The 6,000-nt window shown below is 42.0% G+C and overlaps 1 pseudogene; it reads right to left on the bottom strand.

The window, feature by feature from the left end:
- Nucleotides 1-1,931: 1,931 nt before the first annotated feature.
- Nucleotides 1,932-3,991, bottom strand: LOC102711449 (annotated as a pseudogene).
- Nucleotides 3,992-6,000: the final 2,009 nt, after the last annotated feature.

Here is a 6,000-nt window from a genome sequence, read left to right as displayed (position 1 = left end):
CTTCTTGGCATAGGGTCTTGCAACAGTCCTGGGACACGCTAGGGGTTGGGGCGCCCCGAACCCGACCCCTATCCCAGCGGCTCCTCCAGGGATTTGCCATAGGGGTGCGTGTCTCTTGGGGCCTAACCCCCCTCTTGGGGATTCTTGGGCCCACAACTGTCACGCGCCACACTCGCAGGCCCATTTCATTGACATATGCCATTGTTATGATAGAAGCATTGCTAACTTAAAATAATGATGTATTAACAGAAAAACAATATGCTTGTGTGTAATTGTTCTAAGGTCGAAGTACTCTGATCATGACAAGTTTTGAAAGTTTTGAAATTATCAATATCAGGAGGATTCTGGAGATGTGAAACGACACGAGCGACTGACTAACGGGAAATTTAACTATTTGCCACTTTTATGTTGGTGATCTCTTCAAATGCCCCTTTTAGATCTGCACTTACAAAATTGCCACTGGGAGGGATTATCTTTTAACTATTTGCCACTTTCAACCACGCGAGGTTGCCAGGTAGGATTGAGTACATGGAAAAGGACACGAAAAGACGTGAATACCCTTGATATCTCAGGAAAAACAGCGTTCTCTCTCCCGGTCGCCGTTCGTCGTTCCCCTTTTTGTTTCTCCCGACGCCGACGCCTCCTCCTTCACGCGTACGAGGGCATCCACACCACCTCGTCGCTCGGAATCCGAATCGAGCTTGCTGCTCGCGTGCTCCTGCCCCGCGCCGGTGTGCGTGCGCCATCCTGCCGCGCCGGTGCTTGATGACATATTTTGCTTATGTACTGATGTATGGCTTAAGATGTGCCATGATGAACCTAGGCCCTGTTCGTTTGGGAGGAGGTAAGATAACTTACCTCGACACAGTAATAGATTAATACATAATTAATTAATTATTAATTATTAAAAAAATATAAAATAGATTAATATGATTTTTTTAAAATAACTTTTCTACAGAATTTTTTTTGTAAAAAATACACCGTTTAGTAGTTCGGAAAGCGTGCGCGTGAAAAACGAGAGGAGTTAGATACCTTATGCAGGGTGGCGAACGCAGCCCTAGTTAAACTTCTAATGCAATGTAATGTATGGCCTAGATAGATTTGGCCGGCTTTTGGGTTATATATGCCTGTTGTGGATGTTGATCCAGATGATCTAGCTATTAAATTTACTACTTACCTGTTCCATTATATTCCAAAATTATTTGAAGTGTTCCATTTTTTCTAATATACTATTGTATATACTTGCATTAATTTGACTTGATTTATTTATGATGAATTCATAAAATTACAGTAACATGCTAGCTATCTGTTTGCTGGAATTTTTGGTAGGATACAAGGGATAAAATGGTCTTTCGCATCCCTCTCCACATACCCAATCCTACCTGGCACTCTAATGTGCTCGAAAGTGGCAAATAGTTAAAAGAAAATCACTAACTAGTGGCAATTTTGTAAGTACATATATAAATGTGGCATTTGAAGAGATCACCAACATAAAAATGGCAAATAGTGAAATTCTCCTGAGTAACCCACCCCGTCCAATGGGTGGGTCCACCCCTAGTTGAAGGCTTGTATCGACCATGCTGTGCATCAGAAGCGCACATACTTAGGTATGGTAATTACTCTATAGTTTGTAACGGATAAAGTACATTATATGATTTAAGGTCACTATATTTTCTAATGAAGAGACTATACAATATGTTTTTTTTAAGAGAACACAGCACAACGCAGAGGCTCACTCTCTCCTAAAACCGTACGCATGCAACCCCTACCCACTCCAAAAAGGAGTCGAACCTACGACCTTAGGTGCTATTAAGGCCCTTGTAACCACTAGACTATAGCCCCTTTCGCAAGAGACTACATAATATGCTATGAATATACAAGTATACTACTATTCCAAAATATCCAACCAAAAAAAATGCAAGATGTGGAAGATTATTCATTGTCCCAACAACACAAAAGGAACCCAGGACTACAAGATTTGGCTCCCTTTTTCGTTCATTAAATACATCTTATATATTCAGCTGTGTGCTTTTGAGTCTCCCAAACGCTACTTGTAATTTCAGCAAAAACTTTTTACACACAAATTTCTTAGAATTGTTTTAAATATATACATTTACTTTTAATAGGAGATTCGTTCGGTTGTACCCTTGAATAGTTATCATAAAGTCATTTAACTACTCAGCCATTCAACGATTTAAAAATACCCAACATCTATTTGAAAACTTTAAAAACACAAATACATGGAGTTAACTTAGAAATTACAAAGATGATATATAATGGACTAGCTTGTCCATGGCAATTTGAGAGGATCCGTTGCTTTTTAAACAGTGTGCCACTCTGTTCTTAAGCTCTCCTACTTTTCTCTTCATCTCAGCACCCTCTTTTTCACTCATTAGTTTCCTAATCGCTTTCGTGATTTTTTCCCTATCTAACTTACCCTCAAGATCAAACCCTGCACCCCACACGGCTTGCACGTACCTCGTATTTATTATCTGATCTGCAAATTGAGGCATACATATCATAGGACTCCCTCACCGATGCTCTCCAGCACCGAGTTCCATCCGCAGTGGGTCCAAAAACCACCCACGGCATGATGGGCCAGCACTTCCTGCTGTGGTGCCCACTGAACGATTTTACCCTTACCTTCCACCCTATCCTCAAACCCATCTAGTAATACCTCTCAGGAGGTCTGGACGAACCACCCAAAGAAAAGGATGGTCACTCTTCTCCAACCCATGTGCAACCTCCATGAACTCACCATACTCTAGGGATGCCAAGCTACCAAAGCTCACATATAATACGGACCCCATTGCTTGCTTGTCTAGCCATTTGATACAGTCTTGGTCTGGTCGCAAGTTTAGGCTGCTTCCGGTGTTTATGGAGGAGAGCTTGTGAAGTGGACCGACGGCAAGCATGGTTGCTGCGCCATTGTTAGTGAGCTCTCCACAGAGCTGCTCAAGCTCAATCGGTTCTAGCTCTTCAAATGTGTTAATCACCACACCTTTTGAGTTTCTTACTGTTTCAGCGATTCGAGCGAGAATTTTGAAAACCATTTCATCATCAGTGTGGACTAGGTCTCTTACTCGCAGTGGGGGTAGCTCCTTCACAGGTTCGTATAGATGTGATTCTGAAACATAATATACCTCCGTCATAGCCAGACTTGGTCAAAAATCCAAAATTCTGATAATCAATCTATGGTAGAATAAATTTATAAAATTTAATAAGTTTATGATGTTATTATCTATGTCCAATATTCTTTTGTATTTAAACTAATTATTTAAGAAATTATTGATGGTTGATTTTTTTTCTGAGTTTGATAGAATATTATCTACAACTATAAATATTTGACCACTAACCTTTGGGAGGCAGATAACCTTTTTCGAGAAGCATGTCGTAGGCGAGGAAGCAACGTAAACAGGCGGCGCCGCCGGTGCGGAGGACGAGCGTCGGGAGCCCGAGCCCGGCGGCGGCCTTCTGCACGGCGAGGAGATGGGTGTCGATGATGAGGCACGCCACGGGGGGCTGGCCCACTTCGTCGGCGGCGATCACCGAGGTGAGCACCTCGCGGACGGACGGCGACGCCCCCTCGCGCTCCATGGCGGCGTTCATGGCGAGGATGGTCTCGGCGACGCGGCCCGCGGCGGCGACGTCGGGCGGGATGCCGTCGGGGACCTCGACGAACGCGAGCCCCGGGTGGCGCGACGGGTCGGGCGCGTTGAAGCGGGTGTGGAGCACGGTGACGGACAGGCCCCCGCGGCCGTGGAGCGCGCCGGCGAGCTGGAGCATCGGGTTGACGTGGCCCTCGAACGGCAGCGGGAACACAAGAACACGGCGCAGCCCGCCGGCGGGGTTTGCTCCTCCGACGACGGTGGCCATCGCGGTCAGTCAGTACGATGTCACTCGCTCTGCGTCTTATCGGCTCGCGCGCGCGCGCCACTAGCTGCTGCCTGCTTGGCCGCACGCGCGACCACGTGAAGGTCACACGCACTTGCGTAGTAAGGGCTTGTTCAGTTTCTAAATTTTTTCAAAAACGTTTCGTATCGAATTTTTAGACGTCTAAATAAAGCATTAAACATAGATGAACCAAAAAATTAATTACACAGTTATAGAAGAAATCTTGAGACGAATCTTTTGAGTCTAATTAGTCCATGATTAGTCATAAGTGCCATAGTAACCAACATGTGTTAATGACGGATTAATTAGGCTCAAAAGATTCGTCTCGCGGTTTCTAGGCTAGCCGTGAAATTCGTTTTTATCATTCGTGTTTGAAAACCCCTTCCAAAATCAAATCAAACGTTCGATGTGATATTTTACCAAAAAATTTTGGTGACTAAACACCACCTTAAGTGAGGTGCGTTGCGTAGTCGTCCGAAGACATCAACTGACTTGTCTCGTCTGAAGGCAACGGCCGTTCTGGACTGGCGTCATTGGTGACGTTTACATGTCATGCGTTTTCCGGATGCGAATCCGCCAGGAGCGACTCCTAACTCCCTTTACTAATAATTTTATTTTTCGTTTTTCCATGCCCAACGTTTAACCATTTGTTTTATTTAAAAAATTTATACAAAAACTTACAAAAATTAGTCACGTATAAAGTACTATTCATATTTTATCATCTAGTAACAATAAAAATATTAATCACAAAACAATTTCAAATAAGACGAATGGTCAAACATTCGACACGGAAACAAGAAAAATAAGGTTATTATGGGACGGAGGTAATACTATTTATCCTTATAGTACTCTCTCCGTCCCTATTATATATAGGATTTTGACTTTTTATTTGTAATGTTTGACCACTCGTCTTATTAAAAAAAATTAAAAATATTATTTATTTTGTTTATTATTAAAAGTAGTATTATTTAAATTTTTATATTTGCACTAAATTTTTGAATAAGACGAATGATTAAAAATTACAAGTGAAAAGTCATAATCCCATATAATCTGGCACCGAGGGAGTAGTACTTAGGAAGTCAGGTTGGTAGCATGTGAGTGATTGAAGGAGGCGAATATTAAACGATTTGCTTAACCTATAAAATATCTACGCCTAACATATTTGACTATCAAAATGCTATTTGAAAGATAGGTTTTGGCACTAGTGAATCGTAGTCATCTTTGGCCGCATTCGGCGGGAGGGGGAGTGAGTTAGTTATCCGGCGTGGAAATGTAGTAATAGATTAATACATGATTAATTAATTAATAATTATTAAAAAGATATAAAATATATTAATATAATTTTTTAAAATAATTTTTCTATAGAAATTTTTTACAAAAAATACACCGTTTAAAAGTTCGGAAAACGTGCACAGAAAATGAGAGATTAGATAACTTGCTGGGGGTGCCGAGCATGGCCTTTGTGTTAAGGGTTTTTAGCTTGTCACTAGTTATCTATTGCAGGCTAAGTATGGATCCACTAATGGTCTCAAAGTAACCGGACTAATTGTGGCCCAATAGGCCTTCCTACCAAGAGTGACTTCATCACAATAGGCTTCACCAAGGAAGGTGTTCAACCGGCATGGAAGCCCTTGATGGAATCGAAAAGCCTTTGATTGAAAGGGTTTTTGTTATATGTGTCTCTAAGCCGACGAAGAAGGATGGTGACAAGTTGATTGTGGATCTTCATGGCCCATTAAGCACAGAATTGGTAGGCTTGGTTTTGTTAGGTTTAGGGCTATTAAAATTCCCTGTTGTATCTGTAGAAATGAACTTGTCAATGAGAGAATTTTGTAATCAAACATGTAACCCTGGAAACCCTAAGTTGTTGAGGCTATAAATTGACCCCAAGAGGATTGTAACAGGATATAACTCTTGTAATACCTCAAGTTTGTCTTTCGACAGCAATTGATGTCAACCATGGGGAACACAATCACATGTGACGAAGACACATGCCACCCCAAGCGAAGGTCTACACGGACAAGATTAATCCTTCAATGATTCGCTATGACTCTCAAACTAGTGACGGCGAACTTAGCAAAAGCAAGGTACGAAGATGGGGAAGAA

Source organism: Oryza brachyantha, chromosome 7, assembly GCF_000231095.2.
Source record: "Oryza brachyantha chromosome 7, ObraRS2, whole genome shotgun sequence".
In the NCBI taxonomy this organism is placed as follows: domain Eukaryota; kingdom Viridiplantae; phylum Streptophyta; class Magnoliopsida; order Poales; family Poaceae; genus Oryza; species Oryza brachyantha.
This window is presented reverse-complemented; position numbering and strand designations above follow the sequence as displayed.